Here is a 17,701-nt window from a genome sequence, read left to right as displayed (position 1 = left end):
CCTTGTGGAATGCAATCATGCTGAGCTTAGCAGGAGAGAAGAACTGCTATCATCTTAAAGTAACTGATGTGAATTTTTGATTTTTTCGTTTGGACCAGACTTCTTGTACTCAGTGGTTCAGACAATGGAATTCCTTCCCCAACATAGAAACATCAATTCTGACTGCAAATGCAGGAGGCAAAGGGAAAAGGGGTTGCCTTCTAGAAGGCTAGAAGATAAACTTTTAATTCAAATGTCTGTTTTATGACCCAGCATTGTGAACACTGGCTGTAGGTGATGATCACTGCTGATGTGACAGCCTGACCCCATGTACAAAATGGGGAAAGGGGGGGGTGATGCTGATGTGGTGATTCTGATAGATGCATTCAAGGGGTCTGAATCTTGGAACTACTATACTTTGATAGTCTCTGAAGAACCTTCATGTGGTATCACATGTGCACCTTCAGCACTGAGACCTTTATTAGTCTAAGAAACCTGAAGCATTGCTTGGACAAACAATGATCTACTCACAGCAAAAGGTGAATCGTAGAGATATGGTCATTCTCTCAGGGGAAAATGCCTACTACCGTATGTCTTGGTGTCTGTGGAATAGCCTTAGAAAGTCAAGAGTTGTCATGGCACAGGGTAAGCTTTAAGTCCACCTTAGTATCATTTTTTTTCAGTTATGTTGGGAAATGAATATTTCTTTCATTCTGCTCATATAGTTTCTTGGACCCCCTAAACATTGTAATTAACAGCAATCATTGTGTCGCATAAAGTCTTACAGTTAATTAAATAATGACTTGAAAAAGCTTAACCTGATACATATATTCTGTGCTATATTAACAAACATTAATCAGAAGTCTGGTCCCTAGAGTAAGTGAGCCTCAATACAGCTGCATTTAAAAGCACCAATAACCAAGGCATTTTGTGTAAATGCTAAATTTGATCAGAATTCATATTCCATGTCCATAAATCAATAATATGACTATTCTGAGCACTTTTACATGCTTATATGATCCAAGGTCCCAGTGATTACATGACTGGGGTCCCATGATTTGAGTGGTCAGCCTAGGGATCACATGATATCAATACCACGGGCTCCTCAAGGCTTCATCTGGCTCTGCATAACATACTATTTTATATTCAGTGGTCATACATGTGGCACTCACATTTATAAGCATTATACATTCAAATGGCATCCATATATACACACAAACACACACACACACACACACACACACACACACACACACACACAGCTTTTTCATGACAATTAGGGTCTTTTTCCACAGTTATGTTACAGTATTTACAGCTTCTTAATCTCAAAATTATCAGAAGTTACAATCTTTTTTTGCTTTTCCTCCCACCTTTTCTTCATTATTACCAGCCCGACCCTTGTGTCCCATCTGCCCCAGGTCAACCCACTACTCTATGTCCACTGGACTTATTCTAGTAATTACAGTCATGGATCGCAGGCAACAGAGCTCAGCACATCTGAGCTTCCATCTGGGGAGGGGTTTTACTTTCTTTGGCCTACCTTATTACTCCCCCCTCCCTTCTTTGGCAGCATGGTACAGTCCTGGGGGGCATGCAATGTGGGATCCACAGCATATTACCCACCACCAGGACAACTCAGCCAAGCCCCACTGCCTTTTCTGACCCCCTCCTACTCTGGTGACATCCCCAGCCTTCACCAGGAACTATCACCTGGAGACACCTATAGACCACCACCTCCCTCCCAAGCATGGGCACACCTATCCTTCCCCAACACTCCCATCAGTCGCCTGAGACACAAATCAATCCTGGATCACATGGGTCATAGTCAGGGCTTTACCCCTGTATGCCACCAGAGTCGTAGAAATTACTAATCTATGTAAATAATAAACTAGGTTACACTTTCTCAAAATCACTAAATAACATAAAATATGGTTATGTGAGGTGTTTACAATAACAGTAGATATGGACTTCTGATTTCTTCGTTAGTATTAGTTATTATCTGTGACTTGAGCATGCAGAAGCATATCTGCATTTGTTCGGTATCCAAAACTCTGGCATGTCAGCCTTTGCACCTTATGGTACTAGATGGCAGCAGTCACTACAGTAGAAAACTAGAATATACTAACAAAATTACTTTCTCATCTTTGGACCCATTAAAAAAATCATTAGTTGATGCCAAGTGAAGGCTTGCTGGGTACTAGTAATTTAATGCTACAAAGAAATGGCAGTGAATACTTTGAGTGTCATTTTCAAGGTAATGTTTCATCTTCTCTCGGCTGTTCCCGTTAGGGGTCGCCACAGTGGATCATCTTATTGTGGTTAAATAAGGAATCTTAGAAAGGAAAACAGTTCATGCTAACATAATGGTAAACCAACATGCAACATTTTAAAATGTGCGCAGAAACCATTTTGGCACTGTACTGATGAATAAAAAAAATGAAAAGCACATTGCTAGAAATTATAGAACTATTTGGAGTGGACTTGTGACATTAAGCAACATTAGAGTATTTTAAAATGCTTGCTGGAAACAACATTTAACACTGTACTGTAAAATTATATTAATAGGAAGGCACAAAAAAACTGGTTGCAATACAGCAATATCATGCACTATAAATCTTTTCCAAGATGTCCAGTAGAGTTGGTGTCCCAGAGGAGCAGTGATATTTTGCATTGTTCTTTATATTAGCTGAGAAATTGCATGCAGTACTTTAAATAATAGAAGAAAGCAATATTTAACACTGTTTTGCTTTTTCTGTTACAGCTAAGACATTTTCCTTTGTATTTTATAATGACAAAAAAAAAAGACTGAACACATATTATTAGCAAGATAGTGAGGTTTTGTGGTGGTAAACATTATTGTCTGGGAGTTAGCAAAGCAGATTAAGGCTATGAGCTGTTAATGATCTGCTTCCTGCGGTACAGAGACTGATTCCCCTAAGACTTTCTTTGCCTGCTGTGTGACCTTAAGCAAATCACTAAACCAGGCAGTGTATTGAAGCAATTAGGAAATTGGGCTAGCCTCCTCGATGACCTACTGGTACACATGCCTAATAAAGACATATCTATTATATATATATATATATATATATATATATATATATATATATATATAGTCTGGCAGTTGGCACGGATAGTTAAGGCTGTGAGGTGTAGTTCCTGTGGAACAGAGTTTGAATCTCTTTGCCCTAATTTGATTACTGCATGACCTTATGTGACCTTGAGCAAGTTACTTAACTGCACAGTGCTTTGAGGCAACTGAGAATTTGGCCTAAGCTCCCCAAAGGGCAACCACATGGCGTTCTTTAGCTATGCCCAAAACTTAAAAAGCAGCACACAGCAGTGTGCAGAACTGATTGTAAAAGGAGACATCTATGTAAAGCTGGAAGATATAACAAATCTACTCTCTGGCAAATTCAGCTCCAATTTTACCTCTCCACTCTCTTCCCCAGCTGCCCCCCAGGAAATATGATCAAACAGAACTCTTCCAACTATCACTAGGGAGTACATCCAAGATGTGCAGTCTAAGGTCAAAAACACTGCATTGATGAGCCCTGATAATATTGCTGGATACCTCCTATACAGCCTGAAACATAACCTGTTGGGGCCACTGGAGTCACTGTTTTACCATAGCCTCCAGACAGGCTTTGTGCCTTGCGAATAGAAAACTGGAATGGTCATCCCTCTGCAAAAGGGCAGGCCATCAATGCACCCCTGGAACTACAGACCCATAAGTTTGACTAGTTTCATATGCAAAGCCGTGGAAATAGTTATAACTATAGTTATTAATAAGGACATAGAAAACTTAAACACCAGATCCAACATGGTTTGGTTTCATCAAGGGCAGATCATGTCTACTCACCTGGGTGGATTTCTTTGAGAAGGTCACCAAGGCAATGGAAGAGGGAAATGCTGTATACTGTCTACCTTGACCTGGCTAAGGCATTTGATAAAATACCCCATTTAGGCATTGTAAACAAACACAGATATAGGCATAAACCCATATGTTACATGCTGGATGGCTCTCAGGTAAGACTCAGGAAGTTAAGCTAGGGGAGGCCACCTCCATAAAGAGGCTAGTAACTAATGAAGTCCCTCAGGGTTCTGTGCTGAGTCCACTCCTTTCTGGCATTTACTTCTCAGGAGTCAATGCCCCTCAATACATTAATATCCTACAAGAAGGAGTAACACAGACAAAGGAAAAGTACCAAAGTCACAGCTTATAACTCAATGCCATATGTCAAATGCATATTATAGTACCCTTTGGGAAGTCAGCCACCCTAAGAAATTACCTCATTGATAACACACCCCTAAGGGTAAAACAAGTAGTCAGGGATTTGGGTACAAATGTAAATAGTGACCTGGCTTTCAACCAACATGTGTTTAAGGTAGTATGGAAATCACTCTATGTTGCTCAGTTATAAAATAAAGGCATGGCATCTATGTCCAAGGAAGTCATTGTTCCACTGTATTTGATCCTCATGAGGCCCATCATTGAGCACAACACCACCTTCAGTATATACTTGACCAGACATATGCAAAAACCCTAATGTCCACAGAAGTTCCTCAAAAAATAATACTAGGGCATAACTGACATATGCTATGCAGATTGTCTCAAAGCCCTGTCTCTATACTCTGTTTTCTACTGACTGCTGAAAGGCAGTCTATGCCTGAAATACAAGGCATCCATTGATCCTACTCTGGTGGACCTTTGTCATGTCCAAAAAAACTCAGTCTAGGGATTTAAACATTTTAACATAAACAGGACATGTTGGAGGGAGAGGTATGTGTCTCAGAGAATTCACCTTCTCTAGAATAGGCTTCCCATCCATGTGAAGCAGAGCTCTTCCCTAACCCTATCCAAGAGAAAACTGGATAATTGGATGGTAAATCAGTAATACACCTTGGGTCTACCACCTATATCTCTATTAGAAAGAGGCAGCCTATATATATTGCACTAACTTACATATACCCCTTAAAATAACCTTTGAGGCACATCAACTTGCAGAATACAATTGGGATGCTTGGCTAGGCTTATAAAGGTCACAGTGGTCATTAGCCTATTATACACCTATGAACCAATGGCTCCCTGGACTGCAAGCCTAGTAACAACCTAGGAACCTGAGATGCCTTTTGTTTAGATTTTACCATTAAACGTGTGTGGCAGTTGGCACAGGGAATTAAAGACCTGTTAATGAGCTGTTTCCTGTGGTTCAGTAGTCCAGGGTTTGACTCCCTCAGCCACCGTTGTCTAAGTGTGTGACTCTGAGAAATCAGTTAACCAGACACCACTAATGGGATGAGTATGAAAAAGGTCCATAGAGATTAGTGCTCTATCCTGGTCAACAAATACAAATAAAATAAAATGAAAGAAGATATGGAGCTGTAACATACTGGTTTGCATTTTATCAAATGGAGTACACATTGTTAAAAAGATCATGTTGTTCTGAAGTTATAAGTGTTATTATGAAAAATCCAAACTGTTCTCCTTTAACAAGAGCTGTGATATGGAGAGGGTTCCCAACTGGAGATGTGACACTTTGCACTGCACCTTATGTCAAAGGAGAAGTAACATATTATATATATTTCTAAAAAAATGTAAAGAACCTTATTAGCAATGTACACTATTGGAGTAAAGCTGTGACATAAAGCAAGATACATTTTCAAATATCTGTAAAAATAAGCATTCAGCACTGTATATTTGAATTTTTTAAGAAAATGGGACACTCCTTGCAAGCACAGCGACAATTGTGTTGCTAACAAGCCCTATTCTGAGGCATCTTATAGATGCATTTTTAATAGGACTTGTGGAATTTTACCTCATACTTTATAGTACCATAAGCTACTTTAAAATGATTCCAAAAAGCAATGTGTAGTATTGTAATACTATTCCCCAATGGATTTGTGATATTCTGTTTTGTATTTTATAAAAATTAGGTTAAAAGAGATGCTATATGCATTCCCATTAGCACAGTGTTACTGTCAGATACTAAGCTGTATCATTTTGTTTTACTTGCTATTATGACACAAACACTGGAGCTGTGCCATTCTGCTTTCCATTTTATTAAACAGAACACACATTGCTAAAGGCATAGCACTGTTCCAAAGTACCCAAACTGTATTTCTGTGGCTGCAGTAGTAGAGGCATGAGAGATTAACACCACAGTGAAGAAGTTGTATGTATTATTAAAAAGGGGACACAAGCTGTCAGCAACATATCACTATTGGAGGGAACCTGTGGCATAAACCAAAAATATATCATTTTAAAATGTCAGCAGAAAACAACATTTAACACTGCATTGTTGAATTAAAAAAATAAAATAAAAAGATGAGACGTGTAATTCTGGCAATATATCACTACTGTGCTACAGACAAGCCCTATTGTGAGATGCCCAGTTGGAAGTGGAAGTGATTTTGTGATATTCTGTGACATTACACTTTACAGTGACAGAGAAGTAACATACACTATGTAAAAATAATTCTGGAAAACAGTGCTTGGAATTGTAGTACTTTTCCCACTAGAGCTGTGACATTTTGTTTTGTGTTTTACAGTGACTGGGAAGAAAAGCAGATGGAAAACACATAGTTCTATTGCATGGTAATAAGCTCGTTTCTGAGATAACAGAGCTGTGATGCTATGCATTTTACAAGGATTTGGGAGAAAAGACTGAACATTGTTAGCAAGATAGCACTGTTGTGTAGTAATTAGGGCTATTCTGAGATACCAAAACTGCAACATCTTATTTTATGTGTTACCATGTTGGAAAAGCATCATACCATATTTTAAAATGTGTGCAGCAGAAACCAACATTTTTACACCGTACTGTTAATAAAAAAGTGCAAATTAAAAAAATGTGACAAAATGGCACAAATTGATATTAACATAGTAAGCTATTGTGGCTATAAGCTATAAAACATGCTAAGACAATACCAAAGTTAACTGTTTTGTAATGTTTACTTCAACAGACAGTGTTTATAGCAGTGGTTTGCACAATAGAGTTAAGAACTGCACTAATATGAAACTGCTCTGCCATGATTATCTACCTTATAGGTTCGCCGGTAATTACTTGGCTAGCTGTCCTAGAGAACCACTGTAAGCCTAGCCAGTTTCCTTTTTGTGCTTGAATAAACCTGCCCCATTTGGTTAGAGTTTGTCCTTACCCATCCCATGGTCGATAAGTATGTATTAGTCCTAATGAGAATAATTGGGACCATACCACAGATAGTCTAAGAAGACACATGCATGGGCTAAAGCATTTAGGAGGTGCCTCTGTCCATTAGTAGTACAGGGGACAGTCCTGGGGTAAATTTTCTATTTCCCATCCATAGAGCCAAGTTGTATTGAATATGGACAGGGATGAACTTTGTTTTATGTGGATGGGGAGTCTGTTCCAGATCAGTGGTATCCTCTGTGAGATATAGGTGTCTCTCCAAACCATTCTATTGATGTTGCAGAAGAGGTTTATATCTCTAGACTTAGTATTTCTGATGTCATTTGATTTGCTGATGCGCAGTAAATCCATCAGTATTAGTTCGGAGGATGCCTTGTATGCTAGACACAGGACACTTCTTAACAGTCTGTAGGATGCAGAGTATAGTGACAGGGCTTTGAATCAGTCCATGTAAGGCATTGTTTAGGCCTTGTATCCTTTTAGTAAGGTATCTCTGTGGGTGTTCTAGTTGTTGCATGCCTAGATAGATACCTGTACCTTATATCTGGACCTTATTCTGCTAATATCAATGTTTTGCACTAAAGACATTGCAAGAAACTTAGTGGTGTTCAGTCATACTATTTTACTCAAGAGTGATATTAGCAGTACTTTGTATTGTATGTATTAAAGTACACTGTACTGGGAAACATACTTTTCAAAGAAGAGCTGTGACATTTTGATTTGCATGTTATAATTTAGTGGTCATGTCAAAAATTTAAAAGAAACAGTACATTACTTTTTGGCTTGTTTTAACTGCAGTGCTGTACCATAGGGCAACTGCCCCAGGTTCAAGCTATTAGGGGCCACGATCAATGCTTAAGTGTTAAGTGGCAGGTGGTTCCCAAACTGTTACTAGAATAGCACTATCTACAAAAGAAAAAAAGAATTAAGCAGCCTCAATCACCAATCACAAATGTGGAGAACATTCCTTATTTATTTATTTATTTCATTTGTTTACTGGGAAAGCCCAACTAGGCAAACAAGCCACTTTTCAGAGAAGGTCTGGAGAGAAAAGTTCCACAAGAAATTATAACAGCAGTATGTATGCAACATGCAGATTACATACAAAGCAGAGGCCTATCATAAATCAAACAGTGCTGCAAAACTGCACACGTACTTTCTCCAGTAGTTAGGAAGCCTCTAACTAAGAACATACTACTTCCCCAAACTCAGTTACTGCCTGCCCTTCTGACTCTGATTTATGTGGATAAGTATTTTACATTGAATTATTTTTTATTTTAATACTTTTGATATTTAAGTTTTCAGTAGCATCTATATATATATATATATATATATATATATATATATATATATTCAATCCTATAGCTGTGTAACATGTGGTTGTTTTAGAAATCTAATCTTAATGTTTCATACCACTTCTCAAACTTATTAATTAGTTAATGATTGGTTAATTAAAAGGGTTATTTATATTGTGTGTTTTTTAGAGTCCTGTAGTTGTCTGAGGAGGTCTGTATCATTTTAGACGAAAACGTAGTTGTTCTGGGAAGCATTCATGTAGAAGTGTTTTCACCTATTGGTTTATGTGATTTGGCCGTGAATTATACTAAAGGTTTTGGATCTGGGGTTTGCCTCATCTGGAGTGTTCCTGGCTATGATTTGGGTCATATTTCAAACATTTTTCCTCCTTTTTACAGATGTATATATATATATATATATATATATATATATATATATATATATATATATACATACACACACACACACACACACACACACACACACACACACACACACACACACACAAGCATTAGTTTTGAGAAAAAAAACAGTGAAAAAATACAGCTGATTAATGTTTTGACAAAACCAAAAATTTGACAGAAGTAAAGTACATTTTAGTGCTTGTGATCACCTATTAATAATGGATTTTTTTTATTTTCACTTTGTGTGAAAAAGTAACTATTATTGTTATCTCTCTAACTAAAGCAGATAGGTGAAATTCATAACGTCCCATATATACATGCTATATGGTCAGGAGTAGAGATTTTATGAGGGATGACCTCCTATGAGTGACGGCCACAGAAGCACTCCTGAAGTCCTAGAAAAATGTCCTAACAGTTCTCCATTCTCTAGTAGAGAATTTAATGCCAAGAACACACCCTGCAGAGAGGTAAGCAGGACACATTTCTTTACTTCTGTCCACCTCTGACCAAATCCAACAGGTGTTAGAGCTGCTAGTTGAACTTGCATCACCTGGATAGCAGTTATGGCATTACCCCCACCCCTGGGTCATCAGAGTGACTAATACCAGATAAAATAAGTAGTGATGATTCAGTTAATACACAAACATAGTAAGGTAGGACAGCAAAACACATTTTTGAACACTTTATAAAATAAATAGCAAAAAGAGCTATTTAAAACTATTTACAACTGTTCTAATTATATTGTAAAAAATCTTAAGTTAGTTACTTTAGAAATTGCCACACAGCAAAAATAACATGCTTACAGTTTCCCTTCTTAAGTGATTTTGGGAAATACAACACTGGGTCTAGTTTAGGCTCAGGATGACTTAGCCATGGATTATGAGGGCATAATGTTATGTTTTGTCTGTTCATTCAAAGGAGCTGATTCATGCTTGGAGTTTTCATAACCTATTTATTTGTATAATCAAAAATATGTACTAACTGGATTAGACACTAAGTTTTAAAAACACGTCCTTTAGATAAAATCTGAAAGTGCAAGGAAATGCAACATACACTACATCAACCTTCTCTACCAAACTTTTTACAAACAACCTCAGGCCCCGTTCTCCAAATACCCAAAATAAAACCTCATTGTTCAGACCACAGTTTCTCTATACTAGCCCCCAAGCAATGTCAGTCTCTACCTTCAAACCTAAAGGAATTCTCCTCCTATTCCAAGTTCAAACCACTAATCAAAACTTACCTTCAAAATGAAATAATTAAAGCAAATGCAAATGCAGCACCTTGACACTTTCCACCTAATTTACCTTACTTTGCAACCCAGGCTGGGCCTATAATTGGCCAGATTTGGTCAGTGCTCTAAACAAAATAAAATGAACAGATGAAGGGAGGAAGGATAGTCACTATGGGAAGATGGCACATGGAGTCCAAAGACAAACTTTAGAGGCAGAGAGGATTCTCCACCACCACTGAAAAGGGATACTGAAGTATTTAGTTAAATACATACACTCTGGAGGTGACTCTGGTCTGGACCACAGGAAGACTGAGAAGAACACAAAAATGTAAAGCAGTGGATCAAGGAATGGAATAAGTGTAACGGAATTAAAGCATGAATTCAGTTAGTGCAACACATATGTTATAGAAGACTTGATAAGTTTCTTAACAACAATCAGAAAGAAGGGTAGAGGAGGAAGGCTTCTAAAGAGAGAAGGAACATAGTTCCAGTTTTTGGGTTCAAGAGCTGGACGTGCCTTATCACCAATGGGTAGGGAGTGTTGAGGTCCATTTATTGGCTGAGTCAGCATCACTTTAATGATTGTGGCATGCACGTTATTTCTAAAACTGTGCACCACTGTGTACACTAGTTTCAAGAATGTCACCTCTCTTTCCACAAATATATTCCCCTACACACACCCACACCCATACTGCACAGTGTATGTTTCTGGAAAGCATCCTTTCTCAATACTGCAAAACTAGGCACTCTGTGGAAAAAAGACATTTGAAATAATATATAACTGTAAAACCATGGTAAATATATCAAGTAATTTACATTAGTTTAAATTCTAGCATCTCTTATTCATTAAAATGAATATGTTTTTAAGCTCAGATTGTAGCACGCCTCATGTATGCATGACTACACTCTTTTTTAAACAACTTTTTATTAATTTTAAAACAAAGATTGTACATAATTATTTAAAGATAAATCAAACAAAAACATAGCTATTTACAGATGTCCACAACAAAATCAAACACAGAAAACTAAACCATTAAAATTTATCAAGTGGATCACTTAATTTTGACCAAAATCTAAACTGGTAAGTAATATTAGAAGTTCTCATTTTGGCAGGTGACAATTCTTTTTTGCAGACATTTTTTTGCTAAATTAACGAGTTCAGTGAAAGAAAGTATAGTTTTACATTTCCAATTATTTGTGACTATTTTTCTAGCTATAGCTAAAATGGACCAAAGAAGAGGCACCTGCACCTTTGGAATGGAATCCAGAACTGGAACATTAAATAAGATCAAGGAGTTAGAAATAATACAATTATCTGTCCACAAAGCTTGGGCAAAATTTCTAAATTCAACCCCAAAAGGAGTTACTATTTTACTGTCCAATATCTTATGAACCCAATCTGCATTAGAGACTTCATTATACCTCCAACAATTTATTTTCCCATAATTAAATATATTAAAGCTTTATGTGGAGTTAAAAAAGCTCTGTGAAGAAATCCCCACATATATATTTTCCAATAAAGAGAAGTAGATTTTCCCACAGATTTAAGAATTAAACATTTATCTTCATCAGAAAAGGCCTTCTCATTAATCTTAGTTGAGTAATTCCAAAATAATGAATCCATGGAACCAAACTCTTCTCTTATTATTTTATAAATTATTGATATATATGATTTATTCTTATTTGAGTTACTACTGATACTGAAAAAAAACTCAAGTATCTTTGGAATATGTTTTGTTTGAAAATCCATGGAAATTTTGATTTTATCACTAACATATTTTTAAAAGATTGTATAGTCAACCAATTATTATTTTCTAAACAATGTCATGAAAGAAGATAATCTGTAGTATGTGATTTATTTCCGATTAATTGATGCTAAAAGATTAAATCTGTATCTCTAAGGTCTAGCATTTTGTTTATATTAACAGTCCCCAAGCAACCTACAGTATTTGATATAGGGAACAATAAAAACAATACATTTTTAACTATATAATTAGAATTCGTAAATATTTTGCAATTTATAAGGATATAATCAGTGAAGGGAGGGTAATAGTATTCTTTCTTTTCATTTAAACATAAGTCTTTCAAGATCCAGTACAATTTATTAATTTCAAATTTAGAGAAAGATTCTACAACATATCTGTCATTTATTAATCTTTCATGAAAAGATTTCCAAGTAGATTGGTAAGAAGAATTTAGCCATAGAAATATTATATTGCAAATTGTGGATTTGGCATATAATACAACATTTGGAAAACTTAATCCACCTTCTTGCCAACCTTTAATATATAAATCAAAGGATATTCTTGGTTTATTGGGGAGCCAGAGAAAATTAAGAATAGTAGCAGTTAATTTCTTAAATATTTTTAGGAAGGAGAATTATTATTGATTGTATATAGAAAAGGATGTTGGTATGATTATCATTTTTATTAAAGTAGGTCTATCTTCCATTGTAAAAAATTGTTCCAATTAATAATTATTTTTGTAACAGTGTTTATTAAATTAACTTAATTTACTGCTAATGAGTCTTTTACAGTAGATTTGTCCCAAATGAAATATTTATAGTTTCTTAAATAATTAACCTTTTTAATAACTAAAGTTTCTGTTTTATCAGAGTTAAACATTAAACCTGATGCTTTGTCAAAGTAATTAATAGACGTAAATTTTCTATTGAAGCTTCAACATCACTACTTGTTATTAAAATGTCATCTGCAAATAATTGAATTTTACAAGAATAACATTCAGCTCTCAAGAATCCCTGAATTTTGCTAGTAGAGCTAATACATTTTGTGAAAGGTTTAATTGCTAGAGCAAATAATAGAGGTGATAAAGGACAATGCTGTTTTGTACCTTTTAATATTTTGAAAGAGCTAGAAAGAAGAGAGTCAATTTTAATAAAAGAGAATGTGTTACTTTATGGATTAGTCATAAGATTTATAAAATCTAGGGAAAATTCATATTGTTTAAGTACTTTGAACAAATAATTCCAACTAATAGAATCAAAAGCCTGATATCTAGACTTATTATAGTTAGTTCTTTTTTGTTTTTATTAGCCAAATCTATTAAAGTATTAAGCCTAATTATGTTATCCTAAACCTATGTAGTATAAAAAATAGTCTGATCATCATTTATTAATCATGGCATAATAAAGTTCAATATTTTTGCAAGACTAGACATACATATTTTTATCATCAACGTTTAATAATGAAATAGGATGGTAAGAAGAACATAAGTTAGAATCTTTATTTGGTTTCAAGGTAGGAGATATCAGGGAATATTTCTGGGGGGGTGGTTGACATATGTTTAACATGTTCAAAAACTTTTAATATGATATTTAAATGTTCTCTGGAAATAATTTGTATAATTCTAGGATTATACCATCAAGACCAGGGGCTTTATTTGGTTTAAGATTATTAATTTGATCTTTTAATTCCTTAAAAGAGAATGACTTATCAATTTTAGATCTTTGTTCTTTGGTTAATTTAAACCTTATATTGTCTTTCAAAAAAGGCATTGGTTATGTTGCTGATTTCTAAGTCTGTCTCTTTGTTATTAATTTAGTCATAATATTTCCTAAAGCACTTAGTATGTCATTTAAATCAGTTACTTTGTTTGAAAATTATTTCTTTAATATGATTAGTATTTATTTTTTTTACATCTAACAGCCAACTTGTGAAAGCTTTTTGGGTTTATTGAGTAAGTTTGTAATTTTATTTTTTCCAGATTTATTGATATTATATGGTGAAGTACATCAAGATATTTCTGATTTAATATTTTCAACTTAGAGTTTGCCAATTTGGCATAAGGTTTTAAATTGGATTTCAATTTATCGATATTAGACTGCAAAGACATCAACTCCTTACCCCACTATTTTTTTACATATGTACCAATTTTTAATTTTTAATTCTTCCATATAGATAAGCTTTTAAAGAATTCCAGAGAATTACTTCTGAAACATCTCCATTATCATTAATTTCAGTGTATTGGTCTATTTCTTTTAGATACCATTCATTAAAGTCTTTTAATTTTACTATATAAGCAGGAATTCTCTGATAGTAAATCAAATTACTTGGATTTAACATTAATGTAAATGTAGTAGCATTGTGGCCAGATAAAGGACATTAACTTATCAATACAGCTTCAATTTTAGTAAATAAAGTACTAGAAGTAAAACATTATCAATGTTTGTCTGGGTACCAAATCTCTAAGAATAATGTGTAAAGTTTAGACAGTTAGTTGATTTAATTTCATAGGTATCTTTCAAATGTTGAGAATGAATAAAATAATCAAAGTGTTTAGCTACTGAGGATAGCTTAGGAACCTTATCAGTACTTGTGTCTTTACTAGAAATAAATACAGTTAAAATCTCCTGCAATAATTGATTCACCTTTTGTATATAAGGTTATAATTTCCAAATATTTCTTAGCAACTTTGGCTCCGATTCCAGGTATCCAGTATGAATTCATAAAAATATAAGGGTTTTTTTTTGTCAATTTAATATTTTAGGCATAGATAATGAATTCCTCCAAGGAATAAGAGTGCCTCTCCTTTCTGATTTAAAATGAGAGCTCACAAGAGTTGAATAATCCTTTAACATCAATCTATCTATATCTTCAGATAAATGTGTTTCTTGTAAGAAAGTTATGTGAGCTTTATACAGTTTTAAATATTTGTTTAAGCTACTTCTCTTTAATGGATTATTAAGTCCATTGATGTTTAATAAGATTCAATTATATGTCAACATTCATAGCACTGATTTAAGATGATTTAGCTTAAAATATAATAACCAAGTACTAATAATTGTTGTTATAAAGAGACACAAAATAAATAACAGCAGCATTTCAAACTTATATACATTCAAACCTCCCATCGTGGAACAAAAAAATCCCTGATTTGGTGATATAATCACACAAATCACACACCAACCAACACATCCCAGTGTCATTAAGCTAACAGTTACTACAGCTTCTTAATTTAAAACAATATTTTTAATTAGAAGTATTTAGAGCACACTCAATTCATGTTAAAAGGAAAAGCAATATAAAGTATTAATTTGAGAAATAATATTTAAGATCATAGAACTATAAAGTTGGAAATGTTAATAATAAAGAATGATATTATGTATATCTGAATATATCAAAATATCCCAGAAATAATGCAGTTCAAATTTCTCTACTCGATCAAGATATTTATATAGTCATTTCTTCTAATTAATCTCACTATAGAAAATATTATAAATAGCTTAGTATTTAAGCATGTATATGGAGGAAATAAATAAAACTGGTAGCACCCATAATACATTAACCTATAGATATCATAACACCAATATGTATCAAGATCATGTAAAATAAAACTTTTAAAAACTCATTTAATAATGGGTGAAAAGGTGAAAGTAATAATCACAATATGAAAGTAGAATTAAAATGTGCTACAATTTAAAATTACATATTTGTATATACTGTACGTGCTTATATATGCATAATATATTTACATGGATGTGCATACATATAACTGTGTGTATGTGTTTGTAAATTATGAGTAGATGCTTGATGTGTATATTAACAGTTAAGAGATAGCTAAGAGTAAGAGTTAAGAGATAACTGTATATTAACAGTTATTTTTTATTTTTTGTTCTATTTCTGTGACAAATTACACTTTATTTTGTGGCATACAGCATTTGTATTATGAATTTTATTAACTACATACAATTATGAAATATATATTTATTCATTTATTTATCTTTCCTTTAATACTCTAATGTTCATATTGGTCCTTGAACTATTGATGGTATCTTAACAAATGTTGTTTTTGAAACACCTTTGAAACACACTTTTATTATGTCTAATATTTCTAAGGTTCATGAACTATATGAATGTCTATACATACATATATTTACTTTCATATTTGTATACTGTGTCTATATTTCTATTTCAATGTTTTATCATAATGTGGTTTTTTAAATAAGCTATAACATACTTATCAATCAATTGATTAATATATTTATTTATTTATTTATTTAATAATAATTTGTTATTTATTCACTGCTTAGGGTCATCTCTGAATCATGAACCATGATTTCATAAAATATTTATTCATTATATATTTTATTAAATAGACAAATTTATTTTGGTCATGAAACCTTTATATTTACATTCACTATAGTATCTGTTATTATATGCTATATAAAATTAGCAAGAATGTTTAGATAAGAATGCTGATTTAAATTTTTTTGACATCATAAAATTGATTTGTCCATCTATGCTATTTATTTATCTACATAGTTATTTACTTATTTATTTATTTATTTATCTTCTTTTTTGTCCATTTACTGTCAAAATGTATTTTTAAATGTTTAAATATTTGAATATTTGAATATCTAAATATCTATAATATTTATAATATTTATAATACATATAATAAATACCATCTGAAAGATTTTGATCTAAGAAAGGGTATGAACAAAGATGAACTGTATATTGTATATTACGTTATACATCAAGATGATATATATTTAAGTGAACTTTAGATAATTTTATATGGACATTAAACTATGTATGTCTCATCATATCAAGTGTTTTTACTATTGTGTTGCTTTAAATCTTTCACAGAAAATGACCTTCTCAATTGAATTATTAGCTAATTAATTAACTAATTAACCACATTTATTGAACTATGCCTCCCTATAAATATGCTGACTGTTTTTAGTTGTATATTGTCTGAAGAAGCGTATCAGAGCATACGCGAAAGCGCTCACCATTTGTCTTTTCTTTTCAAATAAATTACTTTATTTTATGTAACGTGGAGAGTCCGAAGTTTTTGTTTTTCATTTTCATTTTTAACAGTTAAGAGACTGAATATGTTCTATGTATGTCTGCATGAGAATAAATATACAAATGAGTGAGTGCTTCTAAGTGAATGTTTGTATTATGAATGTATACATGTTACTATCAGTACCTCTAGTACTTGGAATATACATTTAACATCTAACTTATGTACAGGAAGCATTATTTTATGATTATATGTTAAGTAACATGTACTTACAAATTTTCTTATAGTACTTTTCATTGCCATATTCTGAAATGTGCGGACCAAGTTTTTGTATTCATCATACCAATGGGAGATGAAGAGTGCTTGAAATGATGTAAAAGTCAGTTTGGTATAAAATAAAATTACATATTTCACTAACAAATGCAGAGTAAATCTGTTCATTAATATTATTTTCCAATAGTTAATGAAGCAACTCTGAGTAATTAAGGCATCAGATGTTGAGCAGATTGAGGTGGTTTAAGTATCTTGTCCTCTAAACTGTTTCATATAGCACAGAAGACAACAGCTTATATTAAAGTATAAGTACAGTAATATATACAAATGCTGTTATATGCAAATATCTAAATAGAAGTCAAATAAATATATTTCTCGCAGAACAAGTTTATAATCACTGTTAATAGTTCCCAGTCAAATGTCTGTAAAAACCATTTGAATAAAAAAAAATCTATAGCAACCAGTGTGCAGAAGTGTGAGCCATATGTTACCCCATATAAGATATGCTAGCTTCTTGCATGCTTGTTTTCATTTGCTTTTTAGTAATGAAGTGTTCCCTGTGTTTAACCTTACAGTTT

Source organism: Protopterus annectens, chromosome 6.part0 (genome assembly GCF_019279795.1).
Source record: "Protopterus annectens isolate FY-2018-M chromosome 6.part0, PAN1.0, whole genome shotgun sequence".
Classification (NCBI taxonomy): domain Eukaryota; kingdom Metazoa; phylum Chordata; order Ceratodontiformes; family Protopteridae; genus Protopterus; species Protopterus annectens.
The sequence above is the reverse complement of the archived record's forward strand: the minus strand, read 5'-3'. Positions refer to the sequence as shown.